Source organism: Crocodylus porosus, unplaced genomic scaffold, assembly GCF_001723895.1.
Source record: "Crocodylus porosus isolate Cpor-Errol unplaced genomic scaffold, CroPor_comp1, whole genome shotgun sequence".
Classification (NCBI taxonomy): domain Eukaryota; kingdom Metazoa; phylum Chordata; order Crocodylia; family Crocodylidae; genus Crocodylus; species Crocodylus porosus.
Genome location: NW_017728909.1, coordinates 36,502,667 through 36,523,514, shown reverse-complemented (window position 1 = coordinate 36,523,514; position 20,848 = coordinate 36,502,667). Strand labels below are relative to the sequence as shown.

The 20,848-nt window shown below is 42.3% G+C and overlaps 1 long non-coding RNA gene across 1 annotated transcript; it reads right to left on the bottom strand.

Moving 5' to 3' along the window:
- Positions 1-533: 533 nt before the first annotated feature.
- On the bottom strand, positions 534-11,703 carry LOC109308210. Its single transcript, XR_002100543.1, has 2 exons — positions 11,562-11,703; positions 534-1,101 (listed from the first exon to the last, which is right to left on the bottom strand). It is a non-coding gene; the product is annotated as an uncharacterized LOC109308210 (long non-coding RNA).
- Positions 11,704-20,848: the final 9,145 nt, after the last annotated feature.

Genomic DNA, 20,848 nt, shown 5'->3' with positions numbered 1-20,848 from the left:
GACAAGATGACGTTACATGAGTGTATATGTGCAGTACTAGAAACTTTTAAGAGACACAAGCACTATGATTTAAATTAGAGATGAGTCAACTGATTTTGATAACATATGTCCTAGCACAAATCTTTGCCCAGTCCGTGAACAGAAACTTTCAACATTAAATCAAAGTTTAGACTAACTTTCCTGAGTTGTTTCCCAAGCAGTTTGTGTGCAGTGATAGTCCCCAGATACCCCTGTGCTGGGTGCATTTGTACCTAAATGTTGTAATAAGTGCATAACAAAAATGTGCACGTATTTTTTTATATATGTCTAATAATCACACACTTTTCAATGCATACTAAAAAATCAGGTCTTTCCAGAGGCTCCCCTTCTTAGTAGACCTCCCCCCGGCCCTCCCAGCTCTGAACAGCACTGGACAGTTATCATGTGAAGGAATTATTTTCTCAGCACTGGCAGAAAATTTTGCTCTTACAGTCTGCCATTCCCCCGGGCAAAGCAATGCAGATTGAGAGGAGAGGAAAGTGAATCAGAAAGCATTGAGTCATGTTGTTTTTATCTGACAGATTTGTATGGTGTTAGGTGAGCAGGATGGGTTGTATTGATGATAACGCCAGTGCAGCCCATCATTCTCAGTCGGTGCTCCGGTAGGATCCAGAGTTCTCTCTCTCCTCCGGGAAAGAAGAGATGACAGAGTCTTTGAAGGGTTCCACAATACAAATTGCCTTCAGTATTTTCAGTCTGCCACTGCTCTAGTAAATGCTGATGTATACTAGCAGAGAAGCTAGCCTACAGCATACCGACAAGAACTAGAATTTCTTTTGGAAATGCCTTCAATTCCTTGAAAATTCACTTAAGTGTTCTTATTAATGTCATTTCACTAGGGATGCAATTCTCCCACTGCAGTTTCTGCGAGGGACAATGCAAGGCCTGTGGCCAGCTAATGGGGAGCAGGGGCAAGATTCTGAATCTTCAGGCAGGGATTTTCGAAGGAGTCTATGGGAGCTAAGCACTCAAATCTCACTGAAATTTAGTGGAAGTCAGACACCTACTCACTTACATCTCCTATGAAAAGCCCATCCTGGGGTAGTCATGTCAGGTTTTCTGCTTGAAGAAAAACAAAGTATTTTAAAACAAAGATTCAACATGCAAAAAATAAAGTCTGCTTCTTATGGTGGCCCCTGCAAGCCTCTAGAGCCGTCAACAGTACCAGACCAGCCCAGCTCATTCCTGTGGAAGCCCAGCCTCCACTGTTTTATATAAAATTGATCTTGCCATGTAAAGTGGTCTGTGACCCAGATCTCCTTTTTGCTGAGGAAAGGACTTCATTTAGCTATAATTCTTCAAAGAGCAAAGTAAGCTGTGTATGTTCTGCAACTCTTTGGGCTAGTTAATGTCTTTTTTAATCTGTCTCATGAATGCATATCACCAAAAAAAGAGATTACTACATGTAGTATAACTCAAAACTGCTTGGCACACATGTTTAAAAGTATTAACAAAGTAAACCTCACCAATGCAAAATTACCATATAAAATGGTATACAATGTCCTTTGAACTGAATTCACTTGGTGCCAGGAGCATCCAAATATGTACCAGGGGAGAAATGGCTCCTGGCTTAATTCTTCTTCATGCCAGTTCTGCCCTTTTATAGTAATGACTAACTACAAGACATGACTTATTCCCTACCTGTCTTTCTAGTTTGTGACTCATGCCCAACTAGTCTTACAGATTTGTTTTTGCTGCTTTTGTGTAATATACAGTAAATCATGCAAATCTTGATATGCCATCAATTTCACCCTGAGCTCCTTTCCTTTGGCAGCTGGTTGTATTGTTTATGGTTACACTTAATGTACTGCATAGAGATGAACCCAAACCCTAGACATACACCCCAGCTTTTGGAAAGTGTAGATCTAGTTTTTATAGTGTCCTGCCTTGTTTTGTTGTCTCTATACTTAATTGGCTTCCCCTAGCAGGGAAAAACACCTTGTCTTTGAGTGCTGCTTTTGATTAGAAGAATCTGCAATACATGGAAGCACCTTTTATGTTATGAAAACTTTCAAACAACTTCATTTGAAAAGCAGATATTTTTCATGCCTTGACACTGATTGTGTAGCCTAGTCCAATGCTGCCAATCAGATTTGAACACAAGAAAAAGTAGTTGTCTGACTGTGAATCATTTCTCATCTTGATTAATGTAAATATTGAGTTTGTTCAAATACAACTGATAACTTGAGACCTGCCCACCTTTGTAACTAGTGCTAAATGCTTTCAGTCCAATACTTGGACCCAACCCTCCTGTGTGCTGTTAGGTATTTTGGTACTTTATTTTGCAGGGTTGAGTGGCCTGGAGTGAAGGTTAAGGGGGAAAAAAAGAGGCTTAGCACTAGAATAAGATCATAGGACAGTAGGGCTAGAAGGGACCTCATAAGGTCATATAGTTCAATCCCTGACTAAAGCACCCTGGCCAGTTGTCTGTCTAACACACTCTTGGAAAATTTCCAGGGATAGAGGTTCCAAAGCTTCTTTAGGTAGCCTGTGTCAAAGCAATATACAATATCTCTAGGTGATAATATCTTTAAGTGAAGCAGATGATTTCTGGAGGAAAAAAAATACCTAGACTGGATCTACATGAGCAGAATATTTGTGGGAAGCCAATTTAAAACTTGTAATCATGTATATTTGCACCAGATCCCTGATTCTAAGAACTATATTTATCCAGTTAGGACAAAGAGGCATGTTATATAAACCATGTGTCCAGTCAAAAATATATAAATGTCTCTTACAACTTACAATAAAAAATGAGTCACTTCAGCAGAGGCAAGATTTTTGTGGGTGCTATGGTTTATTGGAACAACTGCATGGTTGGGATGAAGTAGGACAAGCTTTCAAAGGTAAGGCAAGGTATTCAAAAGCTTGTCTAACTTTATCTCAGCCATTAAGTTGGTCCAATAAAAGATAGCACGCGCAAAAATCCTTACCTCTTGCATAATTCCAGGACCATCATGGCTACAGCATCACTCTTCACATCAGTATACCATTTCACTTACAGGAAACATGGCAAAACCCATTTTTTACTAACTATTTGTCAGCTTTAACACCAGATCTTTCGCTAGAATCTGACAAAGGTTGAAACTAGTTACAGAAAGATAAAGTCATCTCGAAGTCATCATTTTACTGGCATACATGAAATGAGTTAGTGATTCCATTAATTTCTGGGGCAATTAGCACTGTCCTTAACCTGTAGACTCATTTTCTAGCTCGGAACTGAATCAAAATGGAAAACAAGAACATTTCTCCTGAGCCTTACTGCAGGTGTTCTTCTAAACGGAGGTTTATTGGTAAGTACCAATAGGGAAGTTTTGAGCATAACTTAATCTATGAAAGATAATGCTGGTATCTTTCAGCAGCACTGAGTTTTCACTTAGCAACCAAGGTTGACAATTCTGCCTTAATGAGAGGCATGTAAATCTATTCTCGGAGTTGACTTGAGGAGTCTAATTTTCAGAAGTCCTGAGCATCCACAGTTCCCACTATCCTCAGTAAGGGTTTGGGAATGCTGTGGAAGTAATAAGTATGGATAGAACCAAATTTTGGTCCTCATGGCCATGATATACTATACTAGGGGCCGATTCTAATTGACACTAGTGCAACTGAGCCCTGTGTGTGTGTGAATGACTTTTATATACAGCAAAAATGTTAGAAAGTTGAGGAGAGTTCAGAAATGGGAGATCTGAGGACTGAAAACCTCATCTTGTAGTTATACTCAAGGCACCTTTCAGAAAATACCAGCTCTTAGCATTTGGTCTTTTTAAAAAAAAATGTTTTTGGACTGTGGGAAAAGCAATAGAGCAGTTCTTTCATTGCAAAGAACTTGGATCACAATGGGTCAGAATGCTATCGACACTATGGGTTACCATTTGAAATATGTAGGTTTATCTTGTAAATCATATGTAGGTGTTTGTATAGCTAGCAGTGCTAATACTAAAGGGCATCCCCAAGCATCCTTAAAAGGATCTCATAGCATCCCAAGGTGAGAAGCACTGACTTAGACAATCAGTGTCAGAAGCTTTTCTAAACTATTCTTGAAAACCTCCAGTAACAAGGATTCCAGAGTCTCCCTAGGTAACCTATTTCACTGCTTGTCTTATCCTTAGAGTTATCTCACCATATCTCCCCTCCTGAAAAGTTAACCTGATTACTTTTTATTCTAGTCTTAGTAGATATGAGCAACAACTCACAACTCATCCTCTTATTAAGTTTAATACATTTGAAAACTGCTACCATGTCTCCACTCAGATTTTCCTAGATGAAATAAGCTCATTTCTTTTAACTTTTCTTCATAGGTTTGTGCTTTCTAAACTTATAATTTTTGTAGCTCTCCTCTGGACTTATTCCAGCTTGTCTACATCCATCCAGAAGTTTGGTACCAAGAACTGGACACAGTATTCCAGCTGAAGCCTTGCCAGTGCCAAGTAGAGCAGAATAATTACTTCTACTGTCTTACATATGACACTCCTATTAATACATCCTGGAATGACATTTGCCTTTTTGCAACAGCTTCACATTGTTGTGAAAAGAAGCTTGAAAATGTGACCCAAAGTGCTCCCTGAAGGTTCAGAAACCAGAAGATAAATAAAAGAACTATATATACATATATTAGCTAATCTCATGAGTTTTGAGGCTTGACTCATGATATTTAAATGTCTCAAGTTAGCAATAATGCCTTCAAGGCCTTAAAAATCTATGAATCTCTACAGCATCATCTCATTTAATTTGCACTGCTGAGTGGAAAACCCATAGCAAATTATAGATTTTTCAGAGTAAGGAATAAATGAACAAACAGTTTGCAAGAAGAATGAAGCACAAAACGTACTTTGATCATTTATTTGAACAACTGTAGTGCTGCTTGAATTATTTAATGTTTCTTCAAGCTGCCACACATTTTGTGACAGTGAAGTCTTAGTGATATGAAGCCTTAGTGATATGAAGTGATATGTTGTTAAGTCTTTGCTGAGACATTGAGAGAGCCTGCCAGGATTTTGAGGGGGGATTTTGTGAAAATTAGAAAGCCTGCAGATTAGTGACGTGTGAATCAGTGAGGGTCTACTGTAACTGTCTTTATAGGTTTACTAGCTGGTTTTTAATCTGTGGCCCTGTTAGCTATGGTTTTCAGCACGCTGTGCCTTTTTGAATTTCCCAGGCCGAGTATCATGCTCAATTACACTAGTCACCTCGTGTATTCCTGTAACTGCATTTAACACATTCTAGCAATGACTTGTCACCTTAGCAAATTCAGAAAGGCCTGTTCAAAATACAAGCAGGAGTGTAAAGGATCCTTCAATTGTCTACAGATTATTTTAAAATATTTGTCAGTATTTGATGATTTATAAATCCCATGTAACCCATTTTCTCTCAACAACAAATGACAAGCGGAAAGGTCCTCCTTAGCTCCCCTTCCCAGGACCCTGACAGTCTGGGAAAATTTTTTCCTTTAGGCCACTTGCCTATTTAAAGTGTAAGTCTGATTGATTTTACAAGGGAAGAAGAAAGAGTGAGGGTGTCATTGTGTTTCAGAACCTTTATCAGGAGTTTGGCCAAGACTGTCATGGGTAATTTGCTTGTTAGCTTGATGAGAGACCTCACGAGTGCTGTGATGCAGAAGCTATATTGAACATACAGAGTATCTGATGATCCATGCTCCTCATAGAGCATACATGTTAGAGAAAGAAAAAACAGGACATGATAAAATTGTTCTAATAAAGGTTTTATGATTTCCTTTAAGGGAAAAATCAAGAAAAAATATAATCCTCCTCTATACCTGCACACCCAGCTATCCTGAATAAGAAAATAATTACTATTAATAATATTTATTATAATTTATTAGCATTAAACATATTACCATGTGGTAGACCTGGGACCTCATGAGCTGGCTTTATAAAACCCTTAGGCTAGGGACAGAAATTACACATAAACTGGCAGAAGTGATCAGAAACCAGTTCAAATCTAAAACAAAGCAAAAGTTCAGTGCACATAAATTGCTTTTAAAATGGCTGAAACTGGTTTAAGATAAGCCTGGACAGATGTATTATCAGAGTTAAGTGATTTAGTTTAAATTGGTTTATTGAACTTTGTCACGGAGTGGGGCCTGTGAGCAGCCGTGAGCTCGCTAGCGCCCCCTGCCGTGTCAATTAAGGTGATCCAGCACCCTCTTCTCGCCCGCCACGTCTTTGTTCTTATAAAGTTCAGTAGGGGAGGCTGCCTACTTCCACCTTGACACCGCGCTGGTATTACCTCCGTTCCAAGTGGGATGCTCCAACACCCCCGGCCTTATGGGCAATGCATGCCTCCTACCTCCCCTTTAGCACACCCCAAGCCTCGCAGCTGTTCCTGGACGTTATTCTGTCCTTGCCCTCCGGCACCTCTCTCTGGCACCCCTTGGGCTCGTCGCACCCTGGTGCCCCTCTCTGGCACCCTGGGCCTGTCACCCACCTGGCGCCCCTAGGGCTCGTCACGCCCCAGCGCCACTCTCCGATCCTCCTGGGCCTATCGCGCCCTTGGCACCCCTTCACTGGCACTCCTGGGCTGGTCACGCACCTGGCGCCCCTTTACCAGTGCCTCTGGGCCGGTTAAACAACCTGCACCCCGTTACCAGCACCTCTGGGCCAGTGCTGCAACCTGCACCCTGCTACCAGAGCCTCTGGGCTTGCCGTGCCCAGGCCTCGCCCCACTGGGCCTTTGCCGCGCTTCCCGTGCTTCTCGCCCCCTCTAGGGCCTTTGCCGCGCTTCCCACGCTTCTCGCCCCCTCTAGGGCCTGTGCGTCCTTTGGCGGCTGGGGCTACAACCCCCATACACTGAGCGCCTCTCCGGCACTTGGAAATGCTGTGCCCACTGTGGCACTGCTCACTGTGCCCCCACTGGGCACCAGGAACCCCCAAGCTACTGGGGAGCCCCCATGAGGCCTCCTTGCACCCCTACAGCCTCACCCAGTCCTCCGGTGTGAAAGCGCGGCTTGAACGTCTCCACTTATGGGACCTTCTCCTCTCGCCTCAACACCCTTCCGTCCCGCTGGCAAAGGGGCTGGTCTTCAAGCAGCATACACTGGGACCGCCTGCCACGACTTTGATGATTAAATATGTTCTGTGAATTCCCCCTGGTGTTCACCCTGCTGAGAACGAGACTGCCAATCTCTGTACTTCCGCCCCTCTGGTCTCCGCATTCCCCCACCGTGGTTCTCGGAGTCGCGGGCGCACGGTAGCCACCGAACCCTCTGCCCCACCGGTCTCCAATCTCGCCGGCCGCTTCTCCCGGAGGGGTGAGCGGGCGGTCGGCGCTGGGCTTTCCGATCCCGGGGTCCCGGGGTGTGCTGGCCCCTTGACCCTCGCACATCCAGTTTAACCATAACAAAACCATGAGCCAAGCGGCTGCAACACAAACAAGAAGCCTACTGGCTTATAACACAAAGCTTGCACTCACTAGGCTCTTTAGTCATGGCCTCTTCTAGAGTTCTCCCTCTAGTCCATATCCTCAAGCAGCCAGTCTGGGTAGTCAGGCTGCAAACATACGCTCAGCCTGCCCGGCTCTCCCACAGAGCTCCTACTCTTGCGGCTGCCAGAAAGGAACTGCCCCCTAGGTTCCGGCCTGGGCTGTTTATAAAGGCCCGGCCCTGCCCCCTTCTGGTCACCTGACCTGTCTGGTTGCTGTGGCAACCAGCACCTGAGCTGCCCCTGGTGATTGGCAGCTCCTTAACCCTATATTAGTCACAGGACACCTCCTTGATCCTGTGACAAACTTCTGTCCAAGATCCCCTCCAGATTCAAGTTAACTCAGTCCCCCAGCATCCCAGGATGTTTTGTGCATCCCCCCACAACCTTCTCCCTGCTTTGCAGGGTGGGTGGGCTAGCGTTGGCCCAAGCTATCTGCTCCAAATGAGCAGGGAGGCGTGCTTTAGTGTCCCCAGCTTCTGGTCTGAGCTACTGCATGGCTGCATTTCCAGAATAAAAAATGAATGTCTGTTCGTTGCTTATCTGTTCAATCTATTCATTTTAGACTAATCTGCAAAGATTGAATCAATTCAATCTTGGGCTTTTTGACTGCCTGTACTTAGCCATAGTAAAAGACAAGCCTGTCACAAAATTATTACTATCTAAAAAGTTTATAGACAAAAGAAATGCCATTGCATTTCACAGTTTAGGAAAGAAGGCACAGTGAATTGATGTGACTTGCTCAAAGTCACTCTGGGGCTAGGGACAGAGATTCAAAAAGCCTGCGCCTGAATTGATTTCCAGGTTAGTCTAACTTGGCTAGGCTGAACCAGTTTGTAACTATACAGACATCCCAGACATGCAGGCATATGCCTGCAGTGGCTCAGGCTAGAAGCTGGGGGGTGCTAGAGCAGCCCTCCCTTTCCTTCCACAGTACTGAGATGAGGGGGGGAGGGGGTAGCAGCAGGATGCTCTGGTTATCTCAGCAGGGAATTTATAACAGTGTTTATTATCCCCTAACTTAGTGTTTATAACCCCATTAAGAAAACAACAGAGGGACATTACCAGATACCTGTTGATTCTGCCTGTTGTTTAAGCATGGCCCATAGCCAGCATGTGGTCTGCTAGCTAATACACAGACAACTACTCATCAAGGCAGAGGGGAGGGGGGAATACTTGCTTAGCAGGGAGTGGGGAGGCAGGGAAGAGCAGTCCAGGTTTCTGCTGGAGCTGCAGCCAGGGTGCAGAGAGGAGGGGCCAGCTCTGCTGTGGAGCAGAGAGCTGCACCCAGCCCAGAGAGCATGCCAGGATGCTGGAGGAGTCTGGTTTATCTTAAAACAGCAAGGGGTCTGGGACAGCCATTGCATAAACCAGTTTGAGCCAAATCAGTTAAGTCTGATACTACATTCAACCAGGTTTATCTCAAACCAGTTTCAGGCATTTTCAAACTGATTTATGTGCACTGAACATCTGTTCTGAGTAGGGAATCCCTTCTTGGTGTGGCGGGGGGAAGGGGCACAGGGAAGCTAGGCAGACGCTGCTGTGCCTGGCAACTCTGCCAGAGCTCCAGCCAGGGAGCAGAGGGGAGGAGCCAGCCCAGCTCTCTGGTGCCAACAACCCCATCCAGGGCTGCAAAGCATCTGGGATGCTGGGGAACTATGGTTTAATTTAAACCAGGAAGGAGCCTGGGACAGACATTGCATAAACCAGTTTGACCCAAATCAGTTAAGTCTGATACTACATTCAACCAGGTATATTTCAAACCAGTTTCAGCCATTTTCAAACTGGTTTATGTGAACTAAAAGTCTGTTTTGTTACATGTTTAAACCAGATTCTGATCACTTAAACCGGTTTATATGTAATGTCTGTCCCTAGACTGGAAGTCTATTTCAGAACAGGCAATTAACCACAAAGCTCCTGTGGCACAGTTCATTGGCTGTGGTGAGCTCATGTTACATTACCAGCTAGAATTTCAGAGCCAGATTCCCACCTGGTGCAGATCAATGTTCTTAATAACTCCAGGTAGGGATCAGGTTCCTGACATATATATCCTGGGAGATTAACATTTTTTTCTACCAACATGATTTTGCATCATTAAAGTCATTGGGAGTTCTCCTATTGACTTAAACGGGAGTAGAACTGGCGCTTGTGGTCACCCATCCAATATAATGTAGGTCAAACATCTTTTTTTTAAAAAGTGATAAAAGCCAAGGGTTATTACACTCAAAGGCATTTACATCTTGCTTGAGCACATCATACACTCACTGACACTGAAAACAAGAAATAGAATCAAAATCTTTGTTATTCAAACAACATATACTTTCCTGTTTTATTTTGGTTTTAAAAGGTTATAAGTATCTAATTTAATAGGAAGAGCAGTAGAAGTAAGTCTGGGAGTTTGCTGGGTGCTTCACAGCTGAAGAGAAAACCCAGAAGATGCATGTGGTTCATGGGAGTAGAGCATGACATGGACCTTGGTTCTCAAATGGCAAGCAGGTGACTGCTAGGAGAGTTATAAAGCAGATGCCTCACTAGGAGGATTCATGGACTTGTATTGGGCGATTTCAGTTTAATGCACACACATTGAGAACCAGTCAATGAGATAAGAAGTCCTATTGTACTTTGAAGGCCATAACCTTTAAAAGAATTTGTCTGTCCATGTGTGGCTTATACCACAGCCCAAGTAAAAAAGGAAGAAAACTATTAAGAAAACTATTCACTTAGAGTTTCTCCTTAGTCAGCATACAAACTAGCCTAGGTGTTTCTATAACTACAACACATATCCAGTATGAAGTATTGCAGCATGACTTCTCTGGTATTCTAGTGCAAATGTCTGCTTAAGGAGCTCAGAGAGATTTTGTTTTACAATATTGTACAGTATGTTTCCTTGTTAGTATAGATAAATGTCTTTGTGTTATTAGTTACCACATGTAAAAGTGATTAAATGGATCTAATATTTTTTCATCTTTTCCTTCTTGAATAAACTCCTCTCTTTCACACTGGGGATCTTCCCGGGGATTCAATGGTCAAGCACTACGGCTACAAACTGTGTGATATAAAAAGGTGGCGAACCTTTTCTGTCCCTATTTTCCTTCCTTTTTATACTAGCAAAAAGACATTCCTCCATTGTTCTCTATGCATTTCTGACATGTTAAAATAAAATAATTCACAACTGACCAGCATAAACTTCTCATACGTTATAGCCAGAATCCCCAGTGAGTTTAACTTGATTATAACCAGCCCTTAGTATACTCCCATCTCTACAAAGGATCATAACCTTAGATAAGATTTGAGACATGTCTTAAAAGTAAACATATTCAAGCTATTTGAATGTGCGTGATTTCCAACATCAAGACTGGTTTTGTGGGAGTTTCTGTCAGAGAAATTAAAAGCAATGAGTAAATAACCCAAGAGGGAAAGAAGCAGTGCAGAAGTAAGCTTTGCTCATCTTTAGAACAGTGCTGCTCTCTTGGGCCTGGGACTGAAGTTCCATAGACTGATCTGATCTCAATCAGTTAAGTCTGATACTACATTCAACCAGGTTTATCTCAAACTGGCTTCAGCCATTTTGAAACTGATTTATGTGCACTAAACTTACGTTCTGTTACAGGTATAAACTAATTTCTGCTCACTTATACCAGTTTATGTGTAACTTCTGTCCCTAGCCTTGGAGTGGCTACATTAGAATCCTTCTATTTTTTCCAGCTGGAAACAAAAGAAAGTAGAGAAGGTGGCTGAGCACACTTCGCCAAAAATTGTTTGAATGTTATAAAATTTTGGGTTTGGGAAAACTTCTGTCTGCCTATTATTTTAACAGCCATTTCACTCACACTTGAAAATGGAAGATTAACTTTGACTCTGAGTATCTCATACTGTAATGAATACACTGCAATTGCATGAGACAAGTTATTTTTCCATATTTATGCTGTAGTTTAAGGTACTATTTTAGACCATGTGTTCCCAAAATATTGGCTGTATTTGCTGAAGCTGTATTTGCTGGAGATGTGATATTGGTTCATCTTACTTTGTATCAACCTTACATTATATTAAAAGACAAGATAAGTATATGTTAAATCTTTTTTTTACTTACTTTTCCATGTAAGTGATTGACTGAGCTGCAACAGGTATAGTAAGTGCTTATAAATGGGAGAGGAGCAGTCCAAGCAGTCAGATTGGCAGGGATACTGTGTTCTAGATAAGAGTGCTTCTAGATTGTGGCCACCTATTTAAAAAGTTTGAGAAACATAGGGTTAGATTAGTGTTGGGTGCCAATCTAATTGTGAATACTGATTTGTGTGAGACCATGTTTATTTAGAACAGACAAATATTGGTGGAGCAGTCACTGCAATTGAGCAATCCTCGAAGTGAGTAGTAGTGGATTAGAAAGCATAATTGTAGACAATGGTGAGGATAAGTCAGAACATTTAGGGCCCTTGTACATGTTATGGGGGACCCTAAATTGAAACGGTGAAATATATTTGTGATGATTAAAAACCACTGTTTCAATTTAGGGGCTTTCATCACTGTTACAGCAAGGGAGTCTGGTCCTTTTATTTTTCTTGGAGCCTGCCAGCATCTCCCACAGCTAGGGGCTGAGGGACACCTAAGCTGCAGTGAGGGGGCCCTAGTCCTTCCTTCTGCGGTGCTTGTGCTCCCTGGGGCTGCCTGGGTGGGCTGGTAGCAGGCAGGTACTGGCCTAGCTTGGGCTTGGGGAACAGTTGGATCGGGCCGAGTGCTGCCTTCAAGCTGGGGTAGCACCTGCCCACCAGCCACCCACCCAGGTGGCCGCGGCACGGGGGGGGTGCCACCACCATGGAGGGGAGGACTGGGGCCCCCCACAGCTCATGGCCTGCTGGCAGGTCACCCCTCAGCCACAGGAGAGGTGGGCAGGCTCTGTGGGGGAAAAAAAAGGATTAGGCCCTTCACCACTTTTTTTTCTTTTCAATGGAGCATGCCTGCGTGAACTGGAAGTAGGGGAGGGGGTGGGCCTGGTCCTTCTTTCCACAGTGGTGGCAGCTCCAGGGCTGACCAGGCGGGATGCTAGCTGCCTGGGTGCTGCCCCAGCTTGCAGGTAGCATACACCAGATCCAACCCTTTCCTGAGCCCGTGCGCTAGAAGCCTGCTGGGCACTGCTCCCCAGGCAGGCTCAGGGAAGGGCTGGATGCAGTGGGTGCTGCCTACAAGCTCGGATAGCACCTACGCAGCTAGCACCCTGCCCAGGTGGCCCCACGGGTGCCGCCACTGTGGAGGGAAGGACCGGGGCCCCCACAGATCATGGGCTGCACGGTGGCAGCTTGTGCAAGCAGGCTCTGCTGGGGGGGGAGGAAAAAAGCAGAGGGGCCTGATCCTTTGTGGGGGTTTTCTGTGGAGACTACCCATGGAAGCAGTAGTAGCAATACTAGATCCAATCCTGACTAACACACAGGACCTGGTCCAAGAGGTATCTGTAGGTGAGCTGCTTTGTAATAGTGACCATAACATAATCACATTCAACATCTTAGCAGGTGAGAGTGACCCAAAAAAATCTATCATGCCTATATGTAACTTTAGGAAATTACAAATAAAAGGGAAAGCTATTTAGAAAGAAGTTTAATGAAGTAGTCAACAATGTAAAAGGTCTACAGGCAGCCTGGAAGCTGTTTTAAAATATTATATTTGAGGCTCAGGAAAAGTATATACCACATATCATAAAGGGTCCAATAAACCCCCTGTATGGTTTAATAATAGAGTTAAGGGCTGCATCCAGACATGCAGGGGTGTGAGCTTACAGTGGACAAATTGCCACAGTGAATGCCCCTGCATGTGTGCATCACAGGACAAATTGTCTCCCAATGGGCAAACTGCCATTGCCCAATTCCTCCCAGCTCTTCAGCCAGGGAGAGCTGGAGGCTAGGGCCAGCACCAGTGCTGGCCCCAACAGCCTTACCTGGTGGCCTGGAGCAGCAGAGGCACAGGTCTGGCAGCATTCAGGCCTGGCCAGCAACTAGAACGTCTCCCTGGATGGCCCAGCATCTGTGTGTGCTGGTGCACACTTGCTGTGCATGCATTGTGCTACTTACATTGCTGGGGGGAATTTTTGCTACTGGGTAATCTCAGTAGCAAATTTGGCCTCATGATGCAAATTTGTAGCTTGGGGCACATTTTTACATTCACCATGTGTGGTTTGTGGTGCCACAAAGAGGTTTGCCACACACCCCTGCAAGCCTGGATGTGGTCAAGGAGGCTATCTAAGGCAAAAGGCATCCTTCAAATAATGGAAGGCATGTTCAAATGAGGAAAACAGGAACACTTATAAACTTGGATGGGTCAAATGTAAAAGCAAAAGAATGCAGGGCAAAAAAGAATTTGAGGAGAGTTTTGCAAAATATGCTTATATTAATAATGAAACTTTTTAAAACTACATCAGAAGCAGGTACCCAGTGAGAGAATCAGTGGGACCATTAGATGACCAAAGTATGAAAGGTGCATTTAGAAATGATAGGGTCATAGCAGAGAAACTAAATGAATTCTTTGCATTGTTTTTTTACTGCAGAAGATACTGGGAGAAATTTCCACATCAAATCAGTCCTTCGTAGTAGATAGGTCTGAAGAATTGAATCACATTGAAGTGATAGCAGAAGTTTTAGAACAACCCTATAAATTAAATGCTAATAAGTATCCAGGACTAGATGGGATTCACCCAAGAGTTCTGAAGGAATTCAAAGGTGAAACTGAAGAACTGTTGGCAATAGCACTGTAACCCGTCATTACAAATATCCTTTGTGCCAGAAGACTGGCACAGAAAGGGCTCCAGAAGTGATCCTGGGAACTACAGACCAATAGGTCTCATTTTAATGCCTGGCAAGTTGGTAGAATCTATAATAAAGAATAAAATCAGAAGTCACATGAACAAATATGATATGCTGGAGAAGAGTCAGCACGGTTTTTGCCAAAGACAGGATACTGGACCATTATGTTCTTAGTCTTGTATTAGAAGGCTGACCAAAACATACTCATAGATTACTTGTTCACAGAGATGTAAGGTATATTTATAATACTTCTGTTTTACAGTATGTTAGTACTTTATACTCAGTAACTAGCATTTATCCCAAGGTTTTCTTTTATACAATAGTTAGCAATTTGACAACTTCCATTTTTGGGTGCCCACCTTAATGCACTTTAAAGAGATCTGATTCATAGATAGTGGTGAGCACCTACCTGCCCTTTGAAAAACTAGATTATGGTGCATCTTAAATGAGATTCCAGAAATGGAGGCACGCAGTTAATAAATCATTGTGGAAAGTCTTGGGCCTCCCTTCTTCTCCCTTAAGCAGTTTTGTATTAATTGTTTAAGCACAAGTCTCAGGGACCAAACCCCTTGATTGCTAATCCTGACTCTGACACAGATTCTTTTCCACTATGTTCACTTTCTTCCCTTGAAAATAACTTGCTCACCTGTTAAACTCTCTATCTCAGTTTGCCCATTTGTAAAAAATGGGTATAATATCTCTTCAGGCCTCTGACTAGGTGTTAATGACTGTGTACTATTATTTCCTTTACATGTCCTCAACCTGCTTGTTTGTCTCCTTTGTGTCTTCTTCTGACCACAAGTTTTTTCAGGCAGGCAATTATTTTTCCATATGTTTATACATCATCTAATACAACTGGGCTGCAGAGTATCAATGTTATTTAACAGCAAAAATTGCAAGGCTTAATAGTTAATGCTTGTAAAGCTCAGCATAGATGTGTGGAGAAGAGGCTTTGAAGCAAAGTGGGTGTAAAATTCTAGTGATTAGTAGCATTTTATGCATCCTCAGCACAGGTATAAATAACTGCAGGAGGCACAAGGCAATAGAAAGTCTTTGTACTCCCTATCATCATTATTAGAGAGCGAGTGGAACAAGCTGTCTGTGGCAGGTCAGATTCTGCAGGCCAAGTCACTTTCAGCAGGAGAAAGTGACCATGGTCATGGTGTAATTAGAAGCAGGGTGAGTGAGCAGCTGTGTTAACTCTTTAAAACAGAGCTTCCTGGAGAAACCCTTGAGCATTACGAAGCACAAGGGCTTGAATTTTTGCCAGCCCTATGCGAGTGGGGGAAGGAAATGTTTTCTTGAGGGGAAAAAAACCTACCCTATTAAAGCTTTCTGTTGCCAGGGGAGTGAAGGGAAAATTCAGGAAAACTCCTTTTTATGTTCTTTATGATGTTTACTCTGTTGCATGGTGCCAAGAGAAGGACGAGAAAGGCTACAGCACGATGCAGGGCTGCAAAAGCTGTGTGTACTTAATAAGGTGACATAAATGGTGTGTTTCTCTTTGCCCTCTACTGAGAGCTGTAGGGAAGAGCTGGCCTAAATAACAAAATGAGAAACGTTCATAGACTGACTGCTACTGCTCGTCAATCAGCTCCCTCGGGCCAAGCTCACTGCTCTGGCAGGAAGTACACAGCGGATGTTTAATGAAAAGCCTACTGCAGCTTATCTTCATGTGCAGGGGACTTCTTTGTGAACTCGTCTGCTTTGAAAGATATGTGGTCCACTATGCGGGTATTGTTGGCTCTCACTGTAAGCACAGCCGTCTGATTCATATAGAATCTGTGTGATACATTTGCCAAGGAAAGCTTCCCCACTATTTGCCCTGGTTAGGAATAAAGTTAGCAGAAGGTCACTGAGGTTGTAAGATCTGCCTGTTATTGCATTTTACAGGAAGGAAGATTCGTTGTCTTAAGATCAGTTTATCAGCTGACTTTCCTGTGAAGAAGACAGAGACTATTTTCCTGCATCTCACCACCCCCGTAATTCCCAAACCAACACACTCAGTTTGAATCTCCTGTCAGCTCAGCTGTGTGCAGTTCTAAAACAGCTCAGTATTAAGCAAACAAATAAAAAGCCCTTGTGAGAGCATTCAGAATCAACATCTCTTATCAAATTGCCCAATAAGAAAAGCTAAACCTCTTCTTTAATGCTGCCTGTCATCTCAGTCACTCCCTCCCTCTTGGTGTCAATGAACAATTAAATCTGTTGCAATGAAATAGACTTCTGTGATCACTGTGTAGAGAGATACAAGGACATTATAAGCAGCAGAAAGTGTAGCAGCCTTGTCTATTTGGAAAGTGGTTTCTTTTCAGTTGCTACTTTGAAACCTAAAGTTGCTCTTAATTTTTGTTTCGTTTAAATGTTCTCTAAATCAGTTCTTTTCTCCATGAAACTGAAAAATTATGATGCATAGGAAGTTTGTTTGTTTTTCTTCCCTAAAGTCCCTGCCTTCATAAGGTTTTCATTGGGGAATGGTATGTCAGTTTCCTCTCCCTCACTGTGACAAATACATTTCTGTGATCAGGAAACTGCAGATGTTACAGATTCACGAAGGCCTGGCTTATTAGCTAATGATTCTTAATCTTTGAAGGATTACATATCTCAGATAATGATATTCATTGATAAAGAGTTGAAGGGAATTGTTCTGGTTTTACAGTGGCAGCTTTAATTAATTACATCCACTTCCTATAGTAAAATTAAAATTAACCATCCAATGCCGTTTGCATTTCAAAAGAGCTGATTAATTTAACAAGAAACAGCACTCATCCAAAGAAACTCATTGACTTCAAATGAATCCTTATTTTGTGGGACAAAATATTAGAAATGCTGCATTACAGAGCGTGCATTTCTTTAAATAATCATTGATTTCTGGCAAGAGCAGTCTAGTAAAATTTTCATCCAGCCTTGCACTGCCTTGCTTTGCTTCTGTCTGCCTTGAAATCCTTTAGCCTCTAATACTCAGTGTCTTTGCCCTCTTGACTAGTACTGGAATCCGAAGAGGGGTTGAAAACTGGGTCACCATGGACCTGATGCTATTCCATTGAAGTCAATAGGACTTTTGTAGTTTACATCAGTGCAACCAGGATCAGCTTCGTTTCAGCTCCTCCTGAGGCATTTTCATTAACTGAGAGGCAAATCCCCTAAAGACTTTCAGCATCTGTATCCTACTGAAAATATTATATGTCCAGCTTTCAGTAGCCAAGTTTGGTTCTACTCATGCTATTTATATTGATGTATGAAGAAAGCTGTATGTCATTTTTTACACATTAAATACCTTGTAAGGATTTTGAATACAATATAAAAATAAGGTTGCATCTAGTGCAACACCAGTTTTAAATGGCACTATCTTCTTAAACATGTCAGGAATATCATCTCATGTATTAGAAACAGTTGCATAAAAATTCCTACAATTCTGCCTATCAAAATATCTCCTGCATTTCCTATTAAATTAAATACGGCAATATTGAAGGAATGTTTGGGGGAATATCCTCTTAATTAACATTACAGGATAAGTCTGACACACCAAGATGTTTTTAAAGTGGATGAGGTACATCAGAGCAATGTCATTTAAAAATGCTCTTTTTATCCTGAATGATTTATAAAAGCCTCAGTCATATTGAATTTAAAGTGGAATATTGCAGGCAGAATTTTAACAACACTAAAAGGGGAGGCAAAAAAAGGGAAGACTCCTTCTGTGCATTGTTGTTATCCAGATAGTCTTGGGTTTGAACTCTTTTAATTTGCCACTTGCCAGCCTTCATCTAAGAAGCAACCTTGTTTGGATTTCCACAAAGAATCTCATTCTTTTTCAATAAAAAGACCTGGCAGTAATTATTCTGGCACTAGATGAAGAGCTTGTTTATTTCATTGGGGATGGTTTATTTTGTTGTTGTCTAGTTTAATGAAAGATCCATTAAAAATGCCCTGTGAAAGTTTGTGGCTAAGGCATATACACTTTTGGGAATATATCCCAAAGGAGTTATTCAGAAATTTAGAAATGATTACATAATGAGGAGGTGGCTTTTATAGAATTGCTTTTGTTTACAAGCAGTAACCTAAATTCAAAATTGCATTAGATTATCAGTGAAATGAGTTACAGAGCCTCAGATAAGACTTGTAATCAAACCACCCGCTTTGGCTTTCAGTGGGTCACACAAAATAAATCAATTAGAAGATGGATGACACCAATAAGTTTCTAAAGAAATGTTATCTTCTTTCCGTGCAGATTTTTGATCAATTTATACAATTATGTCACAGGGATATAATTCTTTACTAAATTCTATAGGTTGGATCAAACATTTTTATGGACTTCAGAACTGTGAAACTTTGGAACTGTGAGAACATGGTATTATTTTTTCTCCCAGCTCTAGTTAAATTCTGTACACCTCTATCTACTTTCTACAAGTAGTTCAGATGCAAGGATTTTTTAAAAATCAACATGCAGTGAGGCAAGTAAATGAAGTCAATGATTGTCATATATATCAATCAGCTGAATATATATATATATATATATATATACGAATATCAGCTGAAATATAAGAGTAAAAAAGTTAATTGCAGAATGCATTTCTCATGCTTAGGTTCATAATGTATCTTCTTAACACACACACACCAAAAACACAAAAGGAGAGAACTTTCTTGCCTTGGCCTGTTGCGACCATTAGAAAAGCTGAAAGGGGACTGAGAGCTCAGTCTTGGCCAGCACAAAGGCCAGGGAATGTGGCTGCTAACTATCATGGAAGGCAAAGATGTGTGAAAATAGATTTGCTTCCCATTAAACATAGTCGTTCTATATTTTTACCCAGGACCCTACTGTTTCCCCTGCTGTTCTAGACAGACAGACTGCACAGTCTCGCTATGCTTGTGTGTGCGTGTGTGTGTGTGTGTGTGTGTGTGTAACTCAGGTATATATATCTGTGGTGTCTGAGAACTGTGCAGGACAGTATCAGAAAGCCAAGTGAACTAAAACGTGATTTTGCTACTATTGCTGATTAAGAGGCAGCAAAAAATCAGTACTTGTTCCTCAGTTCTCCCCTTTGCTTTAGAAAGGAAACCATGTACACCTACCTGTCCTTTACCTAGCTCATTTTATGGCTGTGCTGGCATGTAGACCGAGGATGGAAGTGAACGCTTTGCCCAAGCCCACTCTCAAGTCTGCCCATTTCCTACCCATCTCTGCAGGAGGGGAGATAGCAGGCCCACAGCGGCTGCTCCTCTGCTCCCCCTTCTTGCTGGTCTCCACACAGGAGAAATGCAATCTTGTCCTTAAATTGCACTGTGCCTGTGAAGGGATTGAGTAGCAGATATCAGTTGTTCCCTAACTCCTTCCCTATTTTGGCTTGCCATGCCCCTGGCTCATGAGGAGTTCAGTTCACATGACATTGGTGTGAAGGGAACAGAAGTTCTCCCCCTCCAAGAGCCCCTTATATCTCATTGCTGTGCGCATGTCATGGGGTTGGGGTTGGTGTTCTCAACACTGAGTGGAAGAAAAGTGTAAGCCTTCATCAAGGGGGCAAGGCTTTTAAAACAGAAAAGGCCAGACACCATAGAGTTTGTTACTGAGAAGCACCTACTTTATGGGAAACCTTGTTCTCAAAATATTTTTTTCCTGTCTGATCCATGTTAACCACCTGATTTATTGCTCCACAGTAAAAAGCTTTAATAATAAAATAATTCTAATCTTAGTTTGTTTTTCCTCAAAGAAAATGCATAAACAACTTACCTTTCTCCAGTATATATTGGGCTAAATCCATGTCCGGCCTCACTGCACTGGGGCCAGTAGAATGATGCCGAGGATGAATTTGACTTTGAAAAGTCACATGATTTCCCTCCTACTGCATTCTGCATTCAGTAATTATCACAGGTTGTAAATGCAACTAGCTGTACCTTAAGTCCTTCATACATACCCCATAAGAATCAATCAAAAGGGGGATTTCTCAGAAAAGTTTTTCTTTTGCTCACATCATCCAAGAAAGAATAAAAGTGAGTTATATGTCAATCTGATCATACTATCCAAGATCAGGGTTTTGCTAAAACCTAAATAAAAGTTTTCTCACCAGTCTGTAGACCATTACGGGCACCCATACATGAGCAGTCAGCTGCTCCAACAAAATGTAATTACAGTGCATTGGAGCAGACTCAATTAATTGATTGATTTTGCTGGAACATGGTGATAACCATGCTCCAGCAGACTCCTGTCTCTCATGTATCAGCGTCCCAGTGCTGAAAAATGGTGGTAGGGGCACTTTAACTAAAGCTCATTCACCAAGCTTCAGTTAAAGTGCCCCTGCCACCATTTTTCACTCTGGGCACTCTAATTAAAATGGCTCTCAGAGTCACTATAATTAAAGTGCCTTCCCCCCCACACACATAGTCCTGGAGCATGTGTATGAACACCCTATATGAGCAAATGTGCACTTCTGTACCTCTTTCAAAATATTTTACAAACATAGATTTCATAGATTTCACAGATATTAGGGCTGGAAGGGACCTCAGAAGATCATCGAGTCCAGCCCCCGCCCAAAGGGCAGGAAGTCAGCTGGGGTCATAGGATCCCAGCAAGATAAGCATCCAATTTGCTCC